Source organism: Pollicipes pollicipes, unplaced genomic scaffold, assembly GCF_011947565.3.
Source record: "Pollicipes pollicipes isolate AB1234 unplaced genomic scaffold, Ppol_2.1 Scaffold_4002;HRSCAF=4701_pilon_pilon_pilon, whole genome shotgun sequence".
Taxonomy (NCBI): domain Eukaryota; kingdom Metazoa; phylum Arthropoda; class Thecostraca; order Pollicipedomorpha; family Pollicipedidae; genus Pollicipes; species Pollicipes pollicipes.
The window spans coordinates 29,368,971-29,395,114 of record NW_023596420.1 but is presented as its reverse complement, the minus strand read 5'-3'; the positions used below and the strand labels follow the sequence as shown (position 1 = coordinate 29,395,114).

Below are 26,144 nucleotides of genomic sequence, written 5' to 3'. Positions count from 1 at the left end.
CCCCACCCTGGCACACTGTCTCGCACCGAACGAGGCGTGCTGTATCGCGCGGTATCCACACTGACACACTGTCTCGCACCGAACGAGGCGTGCTGTATCGCGCGGTACCCACCCTGACACACTGTCTCGCACCGAACGAGGCGTGCTGTATCGCGCGGTACCCACCCTGGCACACTGTCTCGCACCGAACGAGGCGTGCTGCACCGCGCGGTACCCACCCTGGCACACTGTCTCGCACCGAACGAGGCGTGCTGCACCGCGCGGTACCCACCCTGGCACACTGTCTCGCACCGAACGAGGCGTGCTGCACCGCGCGGTATCCACACTGACACACTGTCTCGCACCGAACGAGGCGTGCTGCACCGCGCGATACCCACCCTGACACACTGTCTATCACCGAACGAGGCGTGCTGTATTGCGCGGTACCCACCCTGGCACACTGTCTATCACCGAACGAGGCGTGCTGCACCGCGCGGTACCCACCCTGGCACACTGTCTCGCACCGAACGAGGCGTGCTGTATCGCGCGGTACCCACCCTGGCACACTGTCTCGCACGGAACGAGGCGTTCTGCACCGCGCGGTACCCACACTGACACACTGTCTATCACCGAACGAGGCGTGCTGCACCGCGCGGTACCCACCCTGACACACAGTCTCGCACCGAACGAGGCGTGCTGCACTGCGCGGGTACCCACCCTGACACACCGTCTCGCACGGAACGAGGCGTTCTGCACCGCGCGGTACCCACACTGACACACTGTCTCGCACCGAACGAGGCGTGCTGCACCGCGCGGTACCCACACTGACACACTGTCTCGCACCGAACGAGGCGTGCTGTACCGCGCGATACCCACCCTGACACACTGTCTATCACCGAACGAGGCGTGCTGTTCCGCGCGATACCCACCCTGACACACTATCACCGAACGAGGCGTGCTGTACCGCGCGGTACCCACCGATTATTTGCCTGTCTGTCTGTCTTTACCGCCGGCTCAACTTAGCTTAGCTTAGTCGAGCAGCCTGACGCAGTCACTGCACAGGCTATGAACACCACGTGTAACTCGAAGAACACCGAAAGGAATGCGCAGACGCTGCTTACGGCGCGGTCGACAGCAGGGAGTCACCCCAATGAAGCGGGACACCGCGGACAGTCCTGCCTGGATTGAGTCGAAGGGGCTGTTTGTGGCGTCGGTAACGACCGTCGCTTGACACCCGACCGGCACGGCGGACCGGGGCAGACGCCCGGGGCGCGACCTTTGACCTGTGATAGCACACGCTTCGCGACCGGCCGACGGAAATGCCAGGCATTGCTCGGAAAAGATTAGAGGTATAGCTAGAGCCAGATGTGGGTATCATCAACCGAGGCATATTCGTAAAAAGCGTACGTCAAACCTGAATTGATTATTCGTGATAGGCTCGGCCAATCAGCACACGACTGCACGTGACCGCGTGTGAGATTAAACTCCACGATTGCAATCACTTGCAGTGAAGTCTCCAGTGATAATGCGTGTCGTGGGATGTTCCACACATTGTGGTTCATGGGTGACAAAACTTGCATATGTGTCTTTAGCTGGGATGCATGTTTTTTTCTGTCAGCTCACCAGCCTTCGAAACGGTAGGCTCATGAAGGTAGCGCAGCTTTTCTGTTGGCAACCAATGCCAGTCAGTCTCTGGCTGGAGCACTCGTATCGCTTTGGAAGTATTTAAAATCCTTTCCAACATTTGTTTGAATGCAATGAGGATTCATATCACCAAAAGCGCCGCGAAAGACCCTCCAAAGGCAGCGCCGTATTTTAAGAGAGCGTTCTCAAGCCCCTCAAAACTTAATGATGTTTCGCTGCTGATATGATCGGTACATTCTGCACGCACCAGCCCGCACATGGGCGCCAGCCGATGGGACGCTTTGGAGCTATTCATGCATTTGCAAGACTTTATTCATTGAATACCGGTTCGACGTACTTGCAAAACCTGACGCGTTTGCAGCTAGATTCGAGATAATCGCTGCGAATGCACGCATAAGTCGGATGTCCAGTCTCGGCTGCCAAGTCTGCAGTGTCCTCCGAGCTGCATTGCACTCACAGCCGTGGTTCGTGGGTCGGGAGCTTGGCGTCGAACCGTAGCTCATGGTGCAAAAACCGGCAAGGATCAGCGCGTCTGAAAGGCAGGACGTCACTGGCCAGTGTTGTGTTCAACCAGTTAAAAAAGTGCTTCATCCCTGGGACATACAGCCATCACTGCTACGCGCTCACGTTTGGATTGATATCTGAAATGATTTCTTAGCCAATAAACCAATTAAGTTAAAATTGTTATCAATTTCATTGACCTAAGGCCATGTTTGAAGGTCAGAGCGAGGTCAAAACTAGCCCGCTTTTTACTCGAGAGCTTGATTTTATGGGCTAGTTTCTGGTGTCCATTTCCAATTCATTGGTGACAGGGACCGCAACAGACATGTTTCATGGACAGTGGGTTACAGTGGGTCACTGACCTTAAGTGACCTAGGTCAGCATTCTTAGGAACATGCTGCCTAGCGCAATTGCCCGAACCTATTCGAACGATAAAATAGGAACAGTGTTTTAGATATTTGGTCACCTTGACCTTATAAATGTCAACAATGTCACAAAACTCATTTACTTTTTTATTAGAACAGGTACCTAGCTTCGCGGAGGCCCGGGGGCATTGAGATACCAATCTGAGGTTTCATCTTGTTTGGCCTCATTTGACCTCAAGGCCTTGACCTAGGAACTCCAAACTTTGACACAAGTGAGTTTACGTACAGATCAATCCGCCTATAAATTTGGTGTCTCTCACCATCTTAGTTTTTTGAGATCCCGGGTCACATTAACACTCCATCCGAGCGAAGCGTATTCAACCGGCTACCCAGGCGCGTGTTAAAACATGTTTCCTCTTCGCGCTTGACGGCATGCAGTGACAACAGGACCAGCCCGCCGTCCGCTGGGTCCGGCGGCCTGTCATGAGAAGCGACTCGCGTGTTTTCTGTATAAGCCGGTCAGAGAGTGTGAGGTCGTCTCCCGCCATGAAGGGGTCGCTTAGAAGCAGTGATAACCCCGAGGCATTTCACTGCCGGGCGTGCTGTTTAATCCTTTCGGTCACGGAACTCTGATCGATCTCGTGTCGTCTACTGTATAAGTCAGACACGTTTGTAAGAAGCTGCACGTGGAGCTTTGTGACGTGACGTAATGTTCGTGTATTGCAGACGAGTACGCGAGCGAAAGCCAGGACCGGATCCGGAGCAGGCGTCAAACAACCAAACCTGATGGTGGCTATCAGGTGGAAATCAGCTTCCCCGCGCAAAGGTAACGTGATTATGCCCGAAAGAACCTGGTCTCAGACCCCAGCCATCTTCTGTGCCCGAGAAAAAATCGCAGTCAATTGATGCCCTGCAAAGGTTTGAACGTGAGATTAGGTGTGTTTCCGCCCTTGGGCTGTCCGGCCATGGGTCAGTGACTCATTTGGTACGTCCCATCCCGTACACGATGCGTCTAATGACTGTCATTCGCGGCAATCTGGAGTGTAACTTATCCACGCGCAATTATGTATACAGCAGTGATTGGTGGCGTATGAGACTAAAAATAGAACCGATATGTACCCTTAGGAGCTCGTACTCTGCCAATGAGTCCAGTTCCAAAAGAACGCGCGGTGAGTTGCGGCCAACCGCAAACGATCCACCAGAACAGAACTGCCCCGCGCGTTTTCTTCGCGGGTCGTGCCCGGCGGCCCGGGGCCACTGCCGGGACGCAACGACCGGGCTATCACGCCCACACACCGGCCCGCTGGCTCCAGCGGGGCGGGAACAGTGCAGAGCCGCACGCCGCCGCCGACCGGTGCCGCGCAGCTCGTATGTGCGTCCCGAGAACGGAAGCCGACGGCGCTGGTGCGCGGAACCGGCCGTCCTGCGAGACGGCGCTGTGGACGGTCTTTCCCGGTCCGCGGCGGCCACCGCGGCCCGGCGGTTCCGACCGGCGCCCGTGAAAATTACGGGCGTGGCGACCGATTTCTCTCCGGTTTGCAAAACTTGCCGTGCTTTGGGCACGGTTCTGGTTGTGTAAAATGTGGCTTTCGGCCTTTGAAAGCAAAAGCCCAGCCTGGCAAAGGTCTTGTGCCCCAGTTGCAGCCCGGTGCTGTTGCGGCGTGCCAGCATCGGCACTGTAACGTGCCGGGCGAGAGTCGTCCGCGAGGTCCGACTAGCGTTTGAGTCACGTGACACTGCGCAAAACTAGAAAGCTTGATCCGTTGGGTAACCTTGAATTGCACTCAGCATGGCAATCGTGCAGGCCCCGTTTAGTGGCATACGTGTGTGGGTTTTGCAAAGGCACCTTGATACTATCCATCCAGTTACTTGATCGTCCAAACGATAAATGATTTAAATGTCCACGTACGTTTCAACAGGCACTTAGGGAAATCCGAGTCGTTTAGAAGATTCCTGGGTTTTACCGTCTTAGTGTAATACTGGCATCGCCAGATGCGCTTATCACCACGTACTTACTAGTGCCCAATGAGGTGATGATTCCACACTACCACATTTTTGTATTTAGTCATTCATGGACCAGGTGGAAGGGGAGGGGTAAATTGGGTAGCTCACGTCAAACAGACGACACTTTTCGACGAAGCATGAAGGTGAGCATTGGGCAGCTTACTCCACCTAACTGCGAAGAAAACTTGCATCTTTGCTGGCTTGGCCTCATCATTTGTAATATTTGTTAATCCATACGCGAAGAGTCCGCTCTTTGATGAGCATAGTGTGGGATGATCGAGCAGAATTCCGATTATGCAAGCTGCAAACACGGGTATGACCAGTTCAGCAAGAGGTCTTGAGCGTGGCAAATAAAATCTAATAAATCCTGTTCCGGAAATAGCTCATTCCTGCTATGTGATGACAAAAAAACCGTGTTGCTGGATTGAATGAAACCCGACATGTCGCGTCACACGCTCATCCGCAAATGGACGCCTTTATTTTTAAAACGCGCAACATACTCAGATGTACACTATCTGTCAGCACGTCCACATCACTAAGGTGTGTTGTAGTCTGTCCAGCTCAGACGACTCGCGGGCCTGCCCAGACGCGATTTTTCGTCTTTCGTGGCTTTGCAGTAAGCTCTCTTCGTGACAGTGCAAAGGGTTCCTTTACCACGCCACTCCCGTGCTCACCCTTGCATGATCACCTGAACCGACGGAAACAAAAACCAACAAAAAACATAAGCAAAGAACATAAATCAATTCCATCGAACTCGTCAGCCGCTACCGAACGACACGCGGACTGGCTGCAGCCGGTTTTGGCGGAGATCTCGGCACCGGACTGGACCCAGCTGGCCCGAATGGAGGCGGGGATGGAGGGGGGGGGGGGGGGGGGGGGGCACGGCGGCAATGAAGCTTTGCCGCCGGATACAGCCGACTTCCGGTCCGCAGCCAGTGTGTTCTCAGGGGGCCGGCGAGCCAGACCGCAGCGGCCAGTACGGTTATGGTCTGGCGGCGGGTGCCCGGACCATCGTCTTGGCGTCAAGCACAAGGTGCTGCGGTCACAAAGCACGGCCATGCAGTTTTCCGGACCGCGGACCGTGTCCCACGGGCGGTGTTTCAGTCATAGACAAGGCCATAAAGCTGCTCATATCTTCATCTGGGTCACACAAGCAGAGGGTCTTGGTTTGAGATATGCCCATGTCGTGGATCAACCGTCGTCCGGGTCCCACAGCCCACGACCTTGGTCAAAGGGTCCGGTTGGACGCCCCACCGTTGCCTCGGCCAGACAGACGCGCGATGACAGACACGACATTGGTTACAGGCACCGCACCCCGGCAACAGTCGTCGCCCGATGCTACAGAACCACTCCCCATCACACTGGAAGCCCCTCAGCGTGGAGCAGTGCGCCCTTCGCCGCCGCCTGCCGCGGGCGGACGCGCGCCCGGCCGCGGCGACGCCTCGGCCCCGGCCGGCAGAACCGCGCATCCCTGGCCAGCCCGGCCGGTCCGGCCGCCGGATCAGCCGGGATTACAGCGGTCGGGCGCGGCGGTGACTGGCACGGCGGCCGCCGCTCGCCGCCGCCGGGAAGCCGGGCTCAGGCTCTCCGGCGGCGCGCGGCGGCGGTGTTGGCGGCCGCTCTCCACCGCCGGGGCTCACCGCCAGGGAACCGGGCTCAGGCTCTCCGGCGGCGCGCGGCGGCGGTGCTGGCGGCCGCTCTCCACCGCCGGGGCTCACCGCCAGGGAAACGGGCTCAGGCTCTCCGGCGGCGCGCGGGCGGTTCTCCAGCACTAGGCTCGGCGCCCTGGCGCTGGTGAAGCCCGAGCCTAGCGGGTGGGCTGCTTGCGATGGGTTGGGCCTGATCTCGGCTGGCGTGATCACGAGGTGGATCACGTCCAAGCCCTTTCCTCCTAAACACGACCAAACTATTTGGACAGGAGTGGCTCGTAAGCTCAGAGATGACCTCTCATCCGCGCAGGGAATGTCGGTGTCTCCACTCGTCCGTAGCGGGATATCTGCTCGGTCTGGACCTGACCAGGAGCGCTTGTCGGCCCGCCTGAGTCGGCGGTGTCCTCGGAGGGCGTCCGGGGGACGGTCCCGGCACTGGTCCACACGCCAACAATGCAGCCAACGCTTCGGCGTGCGCAGCTGACAGGCGACGCCAGACTGTGCCAGCTGCCAGAAAACCGTTCCGCCCTGAGCTCCGCCTCCGCTTCAGTCGTCGCGATTCGCTGACTTCATCCCTCGCCTGCTGACCAGCACTCTTTTTGTCGATCACTGGCACGCACCCCGTGTTCACGGATCTTCTTTACTTGTTGTATGTGACCAGTCGTGTGCCGCTTTCGTCATCCCTGCGTCCGTATTGAGCTCACGGTTTTGTTCCGCTATGACCGACTAGCCCCGCGCCGTTCACCTGTCAGGATGTAGCATGCCGTCCTACTCTGTACATTAACCCATTTTTGGAGGAACGTCTTCTTGAATCACGGGCCGTGCATGTACGAATATGCCCAAGAGAAAGAAATTGATGCAGCGTGACCGCATTTGGAAGTTGACTCATTCAGGCCTTGGTGCCAGGGCGAAGGATATTTTCGTCCTTTGTCGCGTTTTGTCTCTCTAAGCAAGCAAAGCTGAACAGCCGGTGCCAGCCTGGTGCATAAGCCAGGTAATGCCAAGTGATGCGTGGTGCCTCCACCAAATAACGACAACGTCCAGCCGGCGTCCGCCCTGTTGCCATGGACCGCACCACAAGCGCCACCGAGCACGTGCGAAAAGAAGCTCAGCCCTCTCCGTCGGAAAGCTCCTACGGCGATGACCCGCCGGCCCGATCGGAGCCAGTTCGCGGCCCCCGTCTTTCCAGGAAGCGCGGGCGCCGTGCACGCTGGCTGGCGATCTCCGCACCGCCCACATCCCGTCCAGGCGGCGGAGGCCCGACCCGCCACCAATCTGACCGATCGGGTCTGTTGCAGCGGCCCTGTCACCAACGAGGACACGAAACAGGCTACCGACGTGCAGAAGCTGATCAAGGACATCATACTCGAACATGTGAGCGTTCACTTATGGAGGCGGGGCTGACGCGAATGACTGTCGATGGCGTATGTGAGCGCCAACCGCTCATCCTAGTTTGCGATTCAAACACGCCGTGCATTGGGTATTCTCTGATGGCAGCGATGCGAAGTATCTGATAGCTGCCCACCAGCCATTGCAAGGATTTCTATGTGCGTTTTGAAGGTGTATTAGATATGACTGAGCCTTACAGGTGACAGCCTATGTCTGAGATAGATGTCGCTGACGCTGGCCATTCGTGGCGGTTTGACTTCCACCGCAAGCCTAACCCCAAATCGCTCAGCTCAACTGAAGTCACCCCACATTTCGTGATTGTCTTTCCACTACGACACCTCGAACTCCTCCATATTACCTGCAGCGCGTCGAAATCTCATGTCACGAGGCAGCGCGCTCGCCGACCCTCTGCAGTGCTCACTCCCTGTCCTCCGGCCCTGACTGCCCCGCGCGTCGGCAGGGCGAGTTCGACGTCCAGTCGCAGCTGCCGAACGTCGAGACGGACCCGTCCTCGCTGCAACTCGACTCGGAGTATGTGTGCGAGGAGGGCAAGGTCCTGGTTGATCGCTGGTGCGGTAAGTCACTCTCGCTTTCTCTCGCGCGCGCGCCGCTGATGCGGCGCCGGGCGCGGGCGGCGAGACGGATGGCGCGTGGCGCCCGAGGCACCCGCATGACGAATTTGGGGTACGGCTCCCTTGGATCGCCGGCGGGGTGAAAGTATCCGACACAGACAGCGCTCACGTTTTCCGGGAAACTGTTTGAGGCTCTTCACTATTTCAGGCCATTTGCTCACCACTCACTCTGCCATTATCGAGATAGCCCCAGCTTGGCTCGGCCATTATCGAAATAACTCCAGTTTGGCTCGGCCATTACTTCACCAGAAGTTCATGGACCATGGCTCGCTGCTTTCTTACGTAACGTTCGCGTGTATCACTGCGCCGTATTATCACGTGCCGCTGTGAGTTGCATGCACCGTGCCCATCTCTTGTTCGTCGGCTTCGCCCCTGTTTGCGACTTGTGTCTGCTCACATTCCGATCTGACCTGACTGAGCATCCGGCCATGTCATCCCTGACCCGACATGACCCAGATTGTCTCACCGTTGACGCGAAGTTAATTTTGGGGATTTGGTTGAGATCAAACCCTTTCGGCTGGCCAATAAACATTGCAGGGTTATAGGATGAAAGAGAGAGGAGTGTGGGGGAGCCAAACAATATGTATCTGGGATTCCCCTGCTACCGAGACTTACCCCGCACAGGGCCCCTCTTCGGGGTATGTGCGAGCGCTAGGACGGGACTCCCGCCAGGGACCGCCTGAGCCCAACCCTCGCCTTACCTTTCCTTGCTTCACCAGCCCTTACTCGAGTCTTAAGCTCACAGCGGATGCGTGCGGCTTGCTCCGGTGGGACCGGACGTCGCGAGGATCCAGGGTGAAGCGGCGGATGAAGAAAGAATAACTCCCAAAGTGTCCATAACCATAACACGCCACCTCTGTCCTGATCCGTCCTGACCCGAGCCTGTTAACGCCTGCCCTGACCTGACATGGCCCATGACAGCGTCACCACCGACTCAAACAGCATGACCCGTCGCGCCGCTGCTCCCCAGTCGCGTGCGCGGCCGGCACGTACTTCGACCGTCGAGTCCGGCACGTGCCGCAAGTGCGCATCGGCACGTACCAGAGCGGCCAGGGCCAGTCGAGCTGCACGCCGTGTCCGCCGATCGCTGGCCGCCAGTCCACCACGGCCATGCGCGGCTCGCAGACCGCCCGACCTGTGCAAGGGTGAGTGACGGCCGTGCGTCCGACACTGCGGTGCTGTGTCCGGACGTCCTGTGTCCAGACGTCGAGTGTCCGGACGTCAAGTGTCCGTACGTCGAGTGTCCGAACGTCGAGCGTCCCGGACGTCGAGTGTCCGAACGTCGAGTGTCCGCACGTCGAGTGTCCGCACGTCGAGTGTCCGGAAGTCCAGTGTCCGGACGTAGAGTGTCCGACAAAGGGTGGGCGTGGCGTTCCGTTCTTGGTGGCAGGGATCGGGCACAATGCTACCTCAGTGTTTATGCGGTGGATATATGTATATATATATATATATATATATATATATATATATATATATATATATATATATATATGAGTGGCAGAATGGCGGTGGGCAGCAGGGAGGTTAACGATCAGAGGGCTGTCGATTCCATACTTGTCGCGTCAAAACTGCGTTCGTTCTGGCTTCCGTTACTTGCGGGGCAGAACACGGGCGCCTGCTGGCAGCTTACATCAGTAAGGCTGATGCATTTGCGAACCTTCTGATGCAGATGGTCTCGCTAAAATGAGGCTGAGATCAACAACAATATGCGAGGTGCAAGACAATATTCTTTGCGGGTTTACCTAACGACCTGTATCAACCCATTACCGAGCTATCCTTGCTCTGAACGATGCTGAGAATCAGCCACCAGGAACCGATACTCGGCCCCCGTGCCATGAAGCCGCGGCTGGGGGCGGCGCTGCGGGTGCTCTGAACGATGCTGGGAATCAGCCACCCGGAACCGATACTCGGCCCAGTGCCATGAAGCTGCGGCTGGGGCGGCGCTGCCGGTGCCTGGGAAGCCCGCACGCCTCCCGCGAACCGACAGGTGATGGCCGCGGATCGGACAGGTGCAAACATTTCACAGCCGTGAGACAGCAGCGGGGAGAGGGAGGTGGGCGGTGGGGAGGGGGAGGGGGAGGAGAGGGGTGCCAGCCGGCATCCGTGGCAGTTCACGGCCGCCACGCCCGATCCGGGAGCTCGCGCGGCGCCGCCTTCAAACAAGGACTCATACAGGTGTTCGCTTGGGACGCTTTCCGAAAACTCCGATGGCACTTTCTGCGGGAGGCGCACGTAAACGCAGACGCCAGTATGGAGACAAGTCAACTGACCATTAGTCTCTCCAGGGTTATTCCCGACCGCCATCTGTCTCTTCAGAGCGCTATACACCCTCTGGAGCTGCCCTGACCAGGCTCCCAAGATCGCTGGTCCGGCCGCTGTTGCCCTGACCTGGCCTGCCTTCCCAGAGCGTTGTACTCCCGAACCCTCACTGACCTAACCTGAAGTGACCTGCCCCCAGCGTGGTGCTCACATAGCCCGCCTGTGACCTGACCTGACTTGTTTCCCTCAGAGCGGCGCTCGTACGGTCCGCGTGTCACCTAATCTGAGCGTCTCCTCGCCCAGGGCGGCGCTCGCCGAGCTCGCGTTTGGCCTGACCGGACCTGCCCTCTCCCCAGAGCAGTGCTCGCCCGGCTCGAACTTGACCTAACCTGACCTGTTATGACCTGACCGACCTGACCTGTTTCCCTCAAGAGCGCTGCTCGCCCGGACACCACTTCGACACGCGGCTGCAGATGTGCAAGCCGTGCGGCGTGGGGCGCTACCAGAGCCGAGCCGGCCAGTTCTCCTGCAACGCCTGTGAGCCGGGCCTGACCACACGCAGCGCCAAGAGCACCTCCTCCAAGGTGAGACCGGCGCCGCCGGGCCGGGCCCGTCCCGAGCACAAGGACTTCGCGGCAGGGGCAGTCTGAACTGGCCATTGCACCCACAGGGTGGGGTATTACGGTCATAGTGGTGTATTATGACCACAGTGTGGGGTGTTGTGACAGCGTCGTGGGGTATTGCGACGACGTAGGGGGAGTTACTGCCACTTAGTAGGTTATTCGTGCTGCCAAATAGGGTATCTGAACAAGATATGGCATAATTTCGACCGTCCATCAAAGCATTACGACCACAGAAAACATGCTGACATGGCGATTGCCACTGGCAGATTAAGGAACTGCCTGGTAACGTTAGGCCCCCCAGTGTCGTTGACTTCCCACATGAGCCATGACTCATGGCAGCAGCATTATCGCCCTGAGAAACAAACAACAAAGGAGTCGCCCACTCCGCAGGACTGCACGGCGGCCTGCGAAAGCGGCCAACAGCTGGCCCTGGACAACACGTGCCAGCCGTGTCCACGTGGCACGTACCGCGCGGCCGACGCGCAGCAGACGTGCTCGCTGTGCCCCGAGGGCACCACGACCGCGACAACGGGCTCGACGATCTCCGATGACTGCTCGCTACCCGTCTGCCAGCCAGGTGCGTCGCCCCGCCAGCCACGAGACGACGAGATATTAGGCTGACGTGGGGGTGATGTGGGGGCTATCGGGTGTGCGCTTGTTTTCAGACAAACTTTGCGTTATACCGTGAGGAGGCCGGTGCCTTCATGCTGGGGCACGGACAGCAGCACCGTACAGTCTCGTGTTTGAGCGGAAAGGCCGACATCAGTTCACCTAACCGTGGCGCTGGGCATCCAGCGGTGAGTTCTATAACAAAAACCAATTGGACAGCGCTCGATATCCTTACGATCAAAACGCCAGAAGAGAAAACAATCCAAGCACGCCCGCCTTAAGCCTGATCGGGGTGGAATTTGTCCGCGCCGAGTGGCGCGCGATCTCATCTCGTTGGTTAACGCGCTGCACCCGTCCAGGCACGTTCCTCACACACAACGGAGGGGAACCGGTGCGAGAGCTGCCCACTGGCGACCTACCAGCCCGAGTCCCTGCAGACGGAGTGTCTCGACTGCCCCACGGACACCACCACCGAAAAGGTCAGATCGGTCGGGGTCAGGGCACCGTCACCGGCTGGAGGGCTCGGAATGCTTGGCGCGCCACCAACGGCACACGTCTGAGATCTGCTGGCATTGTGACGGACTGATGTAAAACTCGTGACTTGCCCCGGCCAGCTGTTGACTCAGACTCAGGCTACCCTTGAGGATTAGTGGCAACGAGTGTTCCTTGCCTGGCCGGGACACTCCCGTTGAAGGTCAACTAGCGCCAGCTGTAGCGACGTTCACGAATGATTCAGCCGTCCGGTTCGGAAGCTTCGCTATGTCGAATAGAATCGTTATCTTCAATAATCCAGGTACGTCAGTCGAAAAGAATCCACGCCAGGCTTCCAGCAAATGAGCAAAACGAGCCAGACTGCATGAAACCTGTGTGGCGTCATGTAAAATCTAGGTCATTCAGCTCACTAAAACTGGTCATCGGATGCACACGCATCTTTTGTCTCGGCCGCCCGCGTCATCACGCCCAATGCACCCGGCGTAACTCGGCGACCTCTGCGTGTGACCTCAAGCCGCTTCGATCGGCTGCCGAAAAAACAGCGGCAGGCAGACCTGACCCGGGCGTGCCCCCAGGTCGGCGCCAGCTCGGCCGAGCTGTGCATCAACCCGTGCGACGGCGCCGGCGAGGCGACGCAGTGCGACGCGCAGGCCATCTGTCTGATTGGACGCCGTCACCAACGCGTTCCGCTGCGAGTGCAAGCTTGGCTTCAGCGGCGACGGCTTCAACTGCACGGACCGCTGCCATGGCTTCTGCGACAACGCGGGCACGTGCAGCAAGGACGAGCGTACCGGACTGCCATCCTGCGCGTGCACCGGCTCATTCACCGGTGAGCGCCACGGCGGCGACGGGGCCGGCCGCCATCGGGTCAGGTCAGCGTACAGGGGCAGCGCAGGACGCCGGGTCAGGCAAGAATGTCGGGTCAGCTCAGGACGTCGGGTCCGGTCAGGACGCCGGGTCAGGTCAGGACGTCGGGTCAGGTCAGAATGTCGGGCAGGTCAAATCAGGACAGCGAAGTGTTCCTTGTTCGGATTGTGATGGGTTAATGTAACATTTACATCCCGCGGTCATTTAGCTGCAGCGCTCCACGGCCCGGCGGCGTTGACCAGCCCTTGCCGGTGGTACGCCGCGGATAAACCCACCCATCACATCACCCCGTCAGATCCTGAGCTCCTCGGCCGAGCCAGTCGTACTTTCGCAGACAGCGCCTGATCGTGACTGTCCCTGCCTGGTTAAGACTGACCTCACTCGACCTTGGCTGACCCCAACTGACCTTGGGCGTGACAAAAACGGACACTGGTTGACCTCGCCTGACGTCACCAGGGGAGCGGTGTGCAGAGAAGTCCAAGTTCGCCTACATTGCCGGCGGCGTGGCCGGCTTCGTGCTGGTGGCCATCATCTGCGTGCTCTTCGTGTGGATGATCTGCGCTAGGGCCAACAAGAGGAAGAAGCAGCAGGAGCCGGGGCAGAAGGCCATGACGCTGCCGCCGGACGCTGCGTCGCAGGTACGTGTCCCGGGACGCCCCACCGGGGATGGTACTCCGGCGCGCAAGCTAGGATGGTGCTCGGCATCGCTCGCTGCGGCAACTCATTTGACAATCGACGTGAAAGGCTGGGGACGTTACGGCAGCGACGCGCGCCGATTACTCACTTAACGGAATGTTGTCCAACTCTCCCAACAACTAAGCGCCTGTGTTGGTGAGACAACTCCCCAGCCGGGAACGTTCTAAATAATCTCTGAAATGGTATTAAGCGTTAGCATCGGGCAACGCACCGATTGTGGGCGCGCTGACACCGCCTGCACTTCATCAGGTGAATTTCTACTACGGTGCGCCAACCCCGTACGCTGAGAGCATCGCGCCGTCGCACCACTCCAACTATGCGCACTACTACGACGAAGAGGACGAGGCCTGGGAGATGCCCAACTACTACAAACGAGGCCTTCGTCCGAGGTGCGGGAGACAGCGGGTGACGCGCTTGGTAGTTTATTGTCACGCCGACTGCGCGCATGTCTGTTCAGCCAAAGTCAAGCGTCTGACGGATCTCTGGGCACAGTATTATGCATTCAGGACTGTCCGTCGCCACGAGGTGTTCGCTAAGCGGATTACATGACGTCATCGAGCGTCAGCGGGCACGCGATGAGACATGCCGTGGCGTGCCGTGACCGCCGACGCCTGCGCGCAGACGGCCCGTCGCCGAGTAAGGGCGGCACGCTGCCGCCGGCCAGCGCCAGTCTGTACACGGGCCAGCCCAAGCCCGACGAGCTGTACGACCGGCTACGGAAGCACGCCTACACCGGCAACAGAGGTGAGCGTCCGGCCGCGGCCCGGGCGGTCGTGCTCGGGGGAAAGGGAGGCGAGTCTCGCATCGCTCACGGGGAGCGCAGGTGCGCTAGGGGTGCCGACTTTCTGGGGACTTTGGTAGTTTGTAGCTTTCGGCGGCTATTGGTCATTGAAATCGTTGACAGCTACTGATTAATTGCGTCCGCCACTCGACCGACGTACGCTGACAAGTGTGGGAAGCCTGCAGGCTTCGTAGACAAAACCAAGATGCTTTCGAGTGTTCTCCAAGGAAAGAGGTCGCTCTTTTTTACACTACACCATGATATAGAGCAGCAAACAACATATCGCTTCCATGGAAACCAATCGACTTTCTCGCAGCCCGTGAGAACATCCGTGTCCAGACAAGTAACCTGCCCTGTTTCCAGACACGGAAGACATTCCCATCGGCCACGACGACCAAGCGTGCTAGATCGCCGTGTAACCGTTCGGTGTCGAAACAGCGAGGCCCGGCCGGCCCCGTCAGCCCCGCGGGGCCAGCAAGGCCGTCTTTCAGCTGACCACGGGAGCCGGCGCGGCGGCGCGGCCCTCTCCTCGCGACGTTACGTCAGTCACGGCCGCTCCGATTCCGCGTCGGTCCAGACCTCTGCCAATGGGCGAACCCGAGCGATGAGGTCACTTCAAACTGCAGACCTCCGCTACAGCTGCATTTTTGGCAGTTCGCCACGGGTCAACATTACCAGTCTGTGGATGCGTGTGCGAAGAACCGTTTGCTGAGGGATCAGCGCAGCAAGAGCATGCTGCACAGAGACAGAAGTGATATTGCGCGCGCGGAGTGGAGGTTCGTAAACTGAGTTTTCATTAAGTGTCATTAAGGGACAATACCAAGCCCCGCAGTCCCACGTCCAGAAAGCGTCTCAAAGTCAGCAAAATCATGAGCAGGCCTTTCGCTAAAACCGATATCCAAACATAAGTGAACAATATGCAGTGACGCGTACTGTTGGTGAGATGTGCAGCTCGTGAAGGACGCCGAATACACTGAGTAAGCGAAGCCCTGCGGTCGCACCGCAGACCAACTAGTTCGGCTGCCTCGAGAATCGTGTATTTGGCATGACGTCTCAGACTCGGTCAGACTCAAATAGGCCTTAAACCGGTCCGGAGAATCACAGGTGGGCGGCGACGGCCGGCCGCTTCAGGGGGAAGTGCTTGGCGTCCTTCTGGTGCAGCTCGAGCAGGCGGTCCTCGATGGCTGGGTCCGGGAAGCGGTCCACGAACGACTGGATCAGGCCCTCGGGCGTCGACTCGTATTGGCGCAGCAGCACGTCGTCGCCTGGCGACGGGCCGCCGGTCAGGGTCGCTGACCCGTGCGGCCAGGGCAGGGCCGGGCGCCGAGGCAAACCACCACCTCCGGCGCAAAATCCGGAGCTCAGATGAATGAAAATTCAAAAATTCAAACAAAGCATCACAACTGAATCAAGTTATCAATTTTAGCTCATCAAATCAAGTATTATAATTAACAATTAAAGCGACAGTAGTGACGTAATCTGATTTCATCTAGCTTCTCACAAGCAAACCCGTCGATGGTTGCCGCACGGCCGAACGCGACACTTCCAGTACCATTACCTTCCCCACTAAACTCGCCAGTCATCTACACTTCAGCAAACCCAGGCAGATCCTTTCGAAAAAGTTAACAACACACATGGTGAGCTGGTGCTCGATGCGACGGGCTCCAACACGGTAACTGATTCCTTTAAAACTCACCGGCCTGACCTACCTGATGAGCACAATCAATGACCGACGCGTGCCCTCCCCCATCGCTCCCATGACCGACTTCGGAACGCATCCCCACCGATCGCCCATCTAGAGCCCGCGAGCTCGAGCAGCGCTACGTCTGTGGTTGAACAGTAACTGCCTCCCCCCCCCCCCCCAATTTAACACACACCAAGCGAACACAAGACAACGGGGCTCCACTAGGCACCCCCGCCCTCGCCCTCGGTCCGCCTGCGCCAGCCGCTCCCTCTCCCGTGCCGGCTGCACCCCGACCCTGGAGCCCCCCCCCCCCCGCCGTCGGCTCACCCTTGAGCTCGGTGTGCGCTTGCACGAGGAAACGCCGCGGCTGCTTCTTCTCCAGAATGATCGGAATCCACTTGGCGAATGGGTGCAGTCCGCTGTCAGGCACTTCCGAGTAGTGGTCGAACATGGCGCGCGCCGCCGCCACGTCCGCCGTCGCCTTGTACACCTGCCGGCAGCAGCACACAGTCCAAACCCGGCGCCGGCTCCAACGGCGCGGGCTGGCGCCGACGCGCCACGGGAGAGGCCGTCCAGCGACGCCTATTGCGCGATGGGGGGGGGGGGGGGGGGGCAGTGCCGGCAGGATGGCCAGGGGGAGACTTGCACGAAGAACGTAAGAGGATAATAAGAAATGTATAGGGAAGGGGTAAAGTCAAAGACACAGGAGGAAAATAAGGCGCCGAGGAAGAAAATGAGGGCGATAAAAGGAATAGCCGACAGGGGGCAGTTGTGATGAAAACCCTGGCAATGAAGTCCACGGTTTCTAAGCCGCGGTGACGGTGTCTGTCCGCTGCTAGCCCTGCCACAGAATGCTGCCACCACGCCACGGACGCCACAGCGGGCTGCTGTTACGAGAGCGGCTCTCGTAGCAGCAGCCCGCTGTGGTCCGCAGCCAGCTCGGGTCCGTGTTCGGATGCGCCGTTGCCGCCGCGCCGCTCCGTGGCGGAGCGGCGGCGGCGGCGGCCTTCTGCCAAGTCGACTCACCTGCAGCCGGGTGAGGAAGTCGCCGATGGCCTTCTTTGCCAGCGGTGTGGATCTTGTCGCGGCAGACTGTGAGCAGCAGATCCGGCCGGCCGTCGGCGTCCTGCCGCTCCTCGATGCTCACCACGCCGTCGCCGTGCTCCAGCAGCACACGCAGGATCACGTACCGCGCCCGGCTGTGCGCCTGTGAGGACGCGGGGGGGGGGGGGGGGAGGGGCGTGAGCGGCGGTCCCAGCTTGCTCCACATCGGAGGGGCGTCGGATCGGAGCAGCGGAGCCCTGCCCGTGCAGCAAGCCTGGCGATGGCGGTTCGCGTGGGAACCGGGGCGCTCATGGCGTCGGGACGTCTCCCGGTGAACCGGGAGCTGATCGCTGCCGATAATACTGCAGCGGCCTGGAGCGCACTTCGAGCAGAAATCTGAAGGGGCGACTTAGCCATCCGTAGGGAATCGTCTCCACATGAGTTGGGCGAGACTTTTTCACCCATATCCGCAGCTCTGGGCGCTGCCGAATAACTGCGCAACACCTCCGCAAAGGACGTGTTGGGGCGGATCACCGTCAGCACATGTGCACTCAGTGCCCACATTCCTCTACAGATTACTCGCGCCGTACCACCACCGCCTGCACTCAGCGTAAACGAAGATTGTATAATCGGCACAGAGCCCGTCCGCTCCAGCGTGCAGACTACTGATCAGTATACATACTTTCACCAGCAAACTGTTTAAGCAGACTGGCAGCCAGCCACAAGCCGCGACCGCCAGCGACGGGCTCGCCAGTTTTCTCCACATCAGTGGCAGATCAAAGGCCACCAGCCGACAGGGCAGGACGGGATGTTGGGTCACATCCCACAGCCCCGGCCTCGCACCGCACCCCGTCCAGGCCCAGGCTCAGAACTGAATGGCTCACGGCGTCCCGCGCCACACCTGCAGGCCGGCCGCACGCCGGCGAACACAGCACCCGCGCCGCGCGCCCCGTCCGACCCGCCGGCGCCGTCACCTGCATGAACTTGCGCGCCGCCGCGTCGTACTGCTCCAGACACTTGGCGAACCCGTCCCACAGGTTGTCCACCCAGTTGACGTATGTCACGAGCCGGCCCGTGTCGCCGCGACAGTCGAACAGCCTGCGGCGGGGCGGCGTTACGGCGGCGGCCCCGGCGGCGCCGCGTGACCTGACCTGACCCGACCGAGCCCGTTACCTGCATGAACTTTTTCGTCTCGGTCGAGTACATCTCGAGCGCCCTGGCCAGCCCGTTGTAGAGCAGGCTGAGCCAGTTGACGTAGACGAGCGTGGGGCGCAGTGTCTCGGCCACGGAGAAAATGCTGCCGGCCGGACGACACGGCGTCAGGTCACGGTCCGGTCAAGGTCAGGTCAGGTCACGGGCCGGTCACGCCGCGAAACAAATAAGCACGACGGCAGCCGGCGGCGACCACCGCTGTAACGAGTGATCACCTGGACTGGCGGCCAAATCGCGCACGTAAGCACCAATGATGCCCCGACGCGAGTCCTTTGTAAACATCTGGCGCGTATCTTTGCATACATGTGACATTATCATCACGAAACCGTGAAACATTCCTGAACAAAAAAATGTCCCTTGACGAGCTCCGGATGTCAGCGCACAGTTTTATGACCGCCATCACAGCCCGCAAAGGGCTGTTACGACTCGGAGAGCAACGCCACGACTCCCACAACAGCCTCGTCTCGACCCCACCTGCCCTAGGCACGACCCTCCACACGTCACCCGCCCCCTCCCTGCCCCGGTCCGAAGTCCGCGGCCCAAGCGCGCCGATCACCTACTCCATGACTTCGTCGTCGAGCGACAGGTAGAGGCCGACACACTCGGCGCGGCACTCCTCGTACGCCGAGCCCAGGTCGGTGAACACGCCGTCGTACGTCTCGCCCGGCGTGTAGAAGCTGGTAATCTGCGGCAGGGCCACGAGGCGCGTCACAGTCGGGCGGGTCGGGCGCCCGCTGTCGCCCACGGCCACTGATCCCATCCGGCCAACGACGCACCGGCGGCGAACGTGACACAGCCGGAGCCGACGACCGACCACAGCGGAGTTCGGCAACGGATTACGAGCACCGGTGTCGACACGCCAGCGGCACGTCACCGCCAGCCGCGCCTCCGCGGTGACGTGCCCCGGTCACGGCGGCCCACCAGCGACACATCCCGGCCGCGTCTCACATGTGTCGACGGCGAGGATGGCGCGCGGCTCGCGTGGCGCGGCGGACCCCACCGCGGGCGGGGCGGCGCTGTCTGAGGGACAGCGGCCACAGCCCGGGCCGCGCGGGACCCCGCCCCCGCCCCCCGCTCACCGGCTCGCCCGTCTCCGCGTGCTTCACCGTCTTCTCGTCGAAGTTCAGCTTGCCGTCCTTGTCCTTGGCGAACAGCTTGCCGCTACCGTGGCCGAAGAGCTCGTGCAGCCCCACCTGGACCTGCAGATGAGCGTCCAGCCAGGCGCGTGACGCGAGGGAACCATCACGGGTTTGGCGCGCGGAGACGTGGGAGCGGCTTCAAACCATTCGTTACCACGCTCTACCTAGCGTTCATTCTAAGTTTGTTCAGGGTGGCGGGGCGGAAGACAGGGAAGGACAAGCTGGGGTCTAGCGCACATGAGACGTGCCTCCGCCGCCACCACCACTTACGCAAAGGATCTCCGTAAACGTGGTACAATCAAAACATGATTTCGTCGCAACATAAACACTTAGTACTTATACCAAACCGATAGACACTCAAAACAAACACAAAAAACGAATCACCGGGGCGTAGCAAAAAGTATATAGCATGGAACAATGTGCCCTCAGATACATAAAGTGAGCCTGTATGGTATGACAACCACACAGGCAAATCCAAACTCAGCCCACTAGTCAAACTAGCCCAGCGCCTATGTGTCCGGACAGTGACAAATGAACAGACACGCATCCAAGGTAAAGAGATGGACATAAACAAAACACAACTAAACACAAAATACAGCATTTAGTCTTCAGGTAGTTCAAAACACCTATCCACCGTCACCAAAGCGCAGCACCGCGGCAAATCCGCGCAAACATCCCCACCAGCTTCATCCTGTTCATCCCAGCAGGTGACCACCACCGTACCCCAGTCCCAATGCGCGCGGAGGTCAGGACCGCGGCCCATACCTCGAACGCCTGCGTGCGGTACTGGCGCATCAGCTCCGCGTCCTCGGGCCCGAGGAACGGCAGCACCGAGGCCGTGTAGGCGGCCGTGATCACGTTCCCCAACGAGACGTTCTTGAAGCCCTCCTCCTGGCGGATCTCGTCGTAGTTGGGGATGTTGATGCCGGCGGGCACGCCGCTGCCGGCGAACTGCCAGCACGTCCAGGCTGGTGAAGTCCGGCTTCAGGAAGCGGTCCTTCTCGTACGCCTGCCAGCGGGGGGAAGGAAAGGAGGGGGGGGGGGGGGGGGGGCTCAGTGTAAGAGGCGGCCGGCGGCCGGCTACTGACCCCCTCAGACGCAGCCACGGGCGCTCAGACGCTGCGCAGGTCGCTAGGCATAAAGCGAGTGCAGCACTTGCGGCAACCGGCACCAATATGTTTGATCAATATGTTGGAACGGCCACCCTCGCATGAGAATCCCACGGGCGCAGGCCCACCGATGTAGCATTCGGGCGGGGCGTCACAAAGATCATTGCTCGAAAAAACAACTGGCTATGAATCTGGGCAGCCTTGGATATTGTAACCCAGAAAATCAACACTGTATTGCGACAAATCCATGGCACACACCAAAGACGTATTCCAACAAACACAGATGTTTCGGGTGAACATTGGACTGGACACAACGCAGGCCAAGATGGCCGCGCAGTGGTGATGACCCAAACTTTCTCCGTTTAGGTCACAGCATCCTACAGTCGAGATGTTTCGACACGGGACGACATTGGTGATCTTTCCGGCCGATCAGCGGCGCACCTATCGCCGAACACACTCGAGCCCCCGGACCGCACCCACGGAGCCAGGAGCACACGTACCTCAGGCCAGGGCAGCCGGGGCAGGATCTTCTCGGCGGCGGCCACCAGGCGACCGAACTTCTCGCTCATCGGGCCGTTCACCATGGCGGCGAAGCCCTCCCACTCGGCGCGCATGCCCGTCGGGTCGCGGTACGTCTCGATGAAGCCGATGTAGCTGCGGACGACGCACGACCGTCAGCACGGCAGCGCGCTCACTGACGCGGCTGGCTCAGGGGGCCACCCAGTCGGGGAGGATGCGGAGCGTGGTGCACGGGCTACCCAAAAGAGCGATGTTTAACACACCGGCACATGAGACCTGTGGCGAAACCAACGAAACGGACAAGTACGTGGCCAGGTTGAAGGCCCCACGTGCCATTAACGTAAAAACCGGCAAAAAGTTGTCGATCCCAGTCGCCTTGCGCCATGTTACAATGAACGCTGGCCTTCACAAAGAATAACACCACTTAACGATAGAACTTACATCTTTACCATCTCTCACTATGTTGTCTTCCCATTATATATTTGTTAACATACGCCTCTCGTTATCTTTTTGCTGCCCTGTTTGCGGAAATAGTCGTGCGAGAGGTTCATACTACGAGAGTGGCCGCTGTCCCTTTCATCACTCCCACTGTGATTCATCTTACATACAAAGCTGCACAGCGAAGTACAGCTCGCTAAATTATCCTACAACAGTGACGAACAGTTCAGCATTTGGGTCTGCCGAGTCCGGCAGCCAGGATGGGTCCACCGAGGCCGGCGCCGCCGCCGGGCTCTCCTCACGTCTCGACGGAGGGTCCCTTGTTCTTGATCCAGTGTCGGCTGCCGTCCTTGTGCGCCGCCAGCGCGCCCGTCTGGAAGCTGCGCACGTACTCGTCCAGCATGCCCTCCTCGTGCGCGTTGGCCGCGTGCTTCCTGCCAGCACACACACGCCGCAGCCGGCCCGGTCAGCGGCGGCTGCGGCGCCGGAAGGCGCGCGCGGCGGCCATCCCACGCCGCGCCGCGCCTTCCGGAGCGCAGACGACAGCAGCCGGCAGCACGACTGGCACTTGTTTTACAGCGAGCGGTCTGGTAGACGGAGCAGTACCGCCGGGGCGGACGGCGCGGATTTCAGGTGCGCGCGAAATGCAAAAAAAAAAAACCGGTCGCCATATGGAATGACACATTTCCAAGAGGAAGCCCGCATCATCTCAGGGCGCTGGCGACTCCCCGTGCCACTGTTCCGAGGGTGCAGCCCGCACCGAAGCGGCAGGGGTCAGACTGGGCTCATCCGGCGCCAGGTAGCCGCGCGAGCAGGGAGCAGGCGTCTCCCACCTGGCCTCCTTGAGCTCCTCCACCACCATGGCGAGCAGGCCGGAGTAGTCGCCACGTGCCACGCTGAACTGGGCGCCCTGGTACTCCTCCGGGCCGGAGGTCACCGCCGCGTCACCGTCCGACATCACCGAGGCCAGCCGGATCTGGCGGCGAGCACGCGCGCCGCGTCATGCCGGGCCGGCGTCGCGGCGACGGCGACGAGGCACGCCCCACGCGCGGCACGGTCAGCTGCCGCCGCCGCCGCAGGACGACGCACCGGACGGGTGTAGAACAGCGCTGTCGCTCCCACAGGGCACACACAGACTAGACTCCCTCCCTGCCTCCCCTGAGGGACCTGCTCTCCCCCCTCCCCCCCCCTCAGACAGCATGCAGTCTCTGGGGAAACCCACCTCGTAGTGGGTGACGCCGTCCACTAACGTCTTGAAGAGGCGGTTGTTGTAAGGCTCAATACCCTTGTGCTTCATGTACTCTTTGGCCTTTTCGGCGTCCTCGTCTGTGCAGTTGGCAGAGAAGTACGTCGTGATGCCCTGCGTGGGACAAGATAACACCAATCAGCACCTGACACGCAGACACTGATCCAACTCTGACTCAACAAGCACATAATCACAAAACTTATGATGCTGTCAATAGCAGGTGGCCAAGCCAGTTGATATTCAGAACATAAGATCATTGTAGCTATTCTTTGTTGTTCATTGATGTTTTCGGGCGTGTCGACTGCAATGGCCATTTTGCGCCCAAACGATCCTTTTACTTGACTAGTATGGTGTGAAAATGAGTTGAAAATCAATATATTTTAAGAACGAAAAGAGCTGTTTGGAATCAAGAAAGAAGGAACTGTCCCCAAGCACATCGCTAATCGTCAGGGGCGAGGCGTGCGGACCGAAGTGACGTCGTCGTTCTCCGAGTAGCTATTCAAGTCGTACGAGCAGCACACGCGTCTACTGATGGCGCTTAGCGGCACGAGCAGCGTCCAGCGGAGTGAGATCATGTCAAAGCAAACGAAGTCGTTAAAACCGGAAAACCAGCACGTCCGAGAGCTCCCGAGGCCTAGATCTAGTCACAGAGCGGCCTCCTGCCGGGTGGTACCCTTTCCCGGGTGCGGCCCGGCAGCGGGGGTTCGTGCCGCGGCTTTCTCGCGGGACAGACCCCCGCTGCTCACCGGCGTCGCCCTCACCTTGTCGCCGAGTCCCAGCTGCGCTACGTTGTCGTTGAGCACGTACAGTCGCGCCAGACAGCCATCCAACAGGCGCTCCAAGGTCTTGCTGTCCTGCTCGTAGGCTCGCGAGGCGCGTATCAGCGCCGCCAGCTTCTCCTGTGCCAGGCCCGGCACCTTCTTGGTGTCGCCGAAGTCGCGGTAGTTCCCCATGTCCGAGTAGATGGAGCTGCTGTACACCAAGAACGCCTGCGCGCGCCCATCCGCCCAGTTAGAGCATATTCATCAAACCATATGCCCAAGATGGTGGCTCAATGTTAAACTCGCCTTAGTGAGACTGAGGCAGGACACGGCCGTCGAAATGTGGTTCCAGTGTACATGATCACGCATCATAACAGCGCGGGTCATGGGCAGCTCATGCGTGCCAGAATCAGCTTCAAGTGAGACAAGATTTGCAGATGAGTGTGCATGGCATCCCTTCCCAATCTTAGCACAACTTTGGCACCAGCTAAGTGTTTTGTTCTTTTGGACACATCTGCATACCTTCCAGTCTTGCTTTCTTTCAGACAAATCTGCATACCTTCCAGTCATCTTCTGAGAAGTTGCACTTGTCAAATGCTACTTGCTTAAGCTCTTCACAGCTCTGTTGGCGGAAAACACGATGCAGCAGAACAAAGATGAGAGGTGACTCAGGCGATGTCTGAAAAGCGATGCGAATGTCAGTCACTGGAGGTACTGGATCCAGCAGGCATTTCTCAGACAAGATAGAGCCTGGTTTTCTATAGGGTACAGAAGCAGAAATACTTGATGATCTGCTTATTCCATACCCAGGCTTCCCTTTGTTATCAGCCAAACCCTGTGGATGCTGCAGTTCAATGCACTCTAGGTGGTGTCTAGGCCCTGACCACAGAGCCAGGATCTGGCCAGATATACCAATACACGGGTTTGAAAGTTCTCACCACCTGGAAGTAAATCACTGCTACATCTCACTCTAGTGATGAGGTGTAGCTAAGTGAGAACACTCAACAGATCACAGTTGTATCATGAAAGTTTTTGTTTGGAGGAAATGCTTACCTGCAGCAGAACAATGAGTCCACCCTTCCAGGAGGCCTGTGCAATGTGGTGGGCATACAGCTGCTCTTTCTTGGAAAGACCTTTAAATGCCACTTCACACTCCAGCCTGGAGAATGGCTGGTTGTTGGGGAGAATGTACTTGGAAGCCATGTTGTCAGTGGAACAGGCCCTTGCAAATCTGAGGGCAGATATAAACACTCAGTACTGAATCTCTCATCTCAAGGAATGTTTGCAGCATTCCCTGCCTCAATGGACTAGTGTGGAGCAAATGTGCAAGGGATATAGCCCAGTCACATTCTTCAGCAGCCCAAGTGGGTGGGATAACCTGGCTGGCACTGTCAACTGATTTAAGTTTACACCTCAAACCTGGAGAGAAAAAAAGTTGACAGAAACAATCTAAGGCCCCAACCTCTAAGCCTTGACATTGGCTAATTACCAAGTTTGCCAAGATGTAAAGCAGCTGTCATGAATGTAGTGCATAAACAACATGAAAATGGATGACACCCAATACTTCAAAATGCAATTTGGTCTAGCAACATACAATCACTCAGCCAAAACTTCATTTTGAGCCTGCCCAATTTAAACAGTGAGGGGTGTTGGCCATACACCACAGGTGATAACTATGGGGAATAATCATGAGTTGAATTCAAATGGGAGCCATATATTTTATCACACTGGACCCTGAAATTCAGATGTAATGTCTACTTGACAGTTGGTGAGCAACAATGCCTTGGAAAATTGGATTACCTTGTTATTATGACTGGTGTTGACATATTTTTATGCACATCATTCACACATGAAAATTGGTATCAGACATTGGCCCCCTGATAAAAAATGGGCTATGAGCTTAGTGCATATCCCTTTAATCAGAACTGACATGGGCCAAAAAATGTGAGGCTTAGCAATGCATTTCTTTTAAAATATTTAATGTCATGGGTGAACCACAGGCTATATTTTGGAGAACTGGAAGGAATGCCTCCTTCCCCTGTGACAGAGCCCACACCTGTTTTACAAATACAATGGATGCAGCAGGGACACCTAATCTCTAGTAGCCAAAGTTCCCCTACAATGAATAACAAAAACACCATGAAGTGTGAGCCTATGCCGCAGGGTGAGCCATTGCTTTTCCTGAATATGATAGCTGCAAGCCTTCAAAGCTAACTCGCAAGAGCAAAATATCCAAACCAACTGACTGAGACATAAAAAGCGATCAAGCCGCAAAGCTCCCTAGGCGTAAATGATCAAATGTGCTGCGACCAACACAGACGGTACCAGCACAGCACGTTGAAACGGCATATTTGGCGCACACACCCACATGTCAACTTCAACATCCCAGAATATTGCGCGACATCCCAACTCATCAGATACCATACATTCCACCAAAACAACACTGCGTAACAGCCACGACCTCCAACGTGGCGTACTTTTTCCTCAGACGCGGTCCGCCCT

The 26,144-nt window shown here is 58.4% G+C and overlaps 1 long non-coding RNA gene and 1 pseudogene across 1 annotated transcript; one reads left to right on the top strand and one right to left on the bottom strand.

Moving 5' to 3' along the window:
- The first annotated feature begins 14,078 nt into the window (after positions 1-14,078).
- On the top strand, positions 14,079-15,078 carry LOC119093207 (uncharacterized). Its single transcript, XR_005093615.1, has 3 exons — positions 14,079-14,098; positions 14,331-14,453; positions 14,854-15,078. It is a non-coding gene; the product is annotated as an uncharacterized LOC119093207 (long non-coding RNA).
- Positions 15,079-15,588: 510 nt separating this feature from the next.
- Positions 15,589-26,087, bottom strand: LOC119094354 (dipeptidyl peptidase 3-like; annotated as a pseudogene).
- Positions 26,088-26,144: the final 57 nt, after the last annotated feature.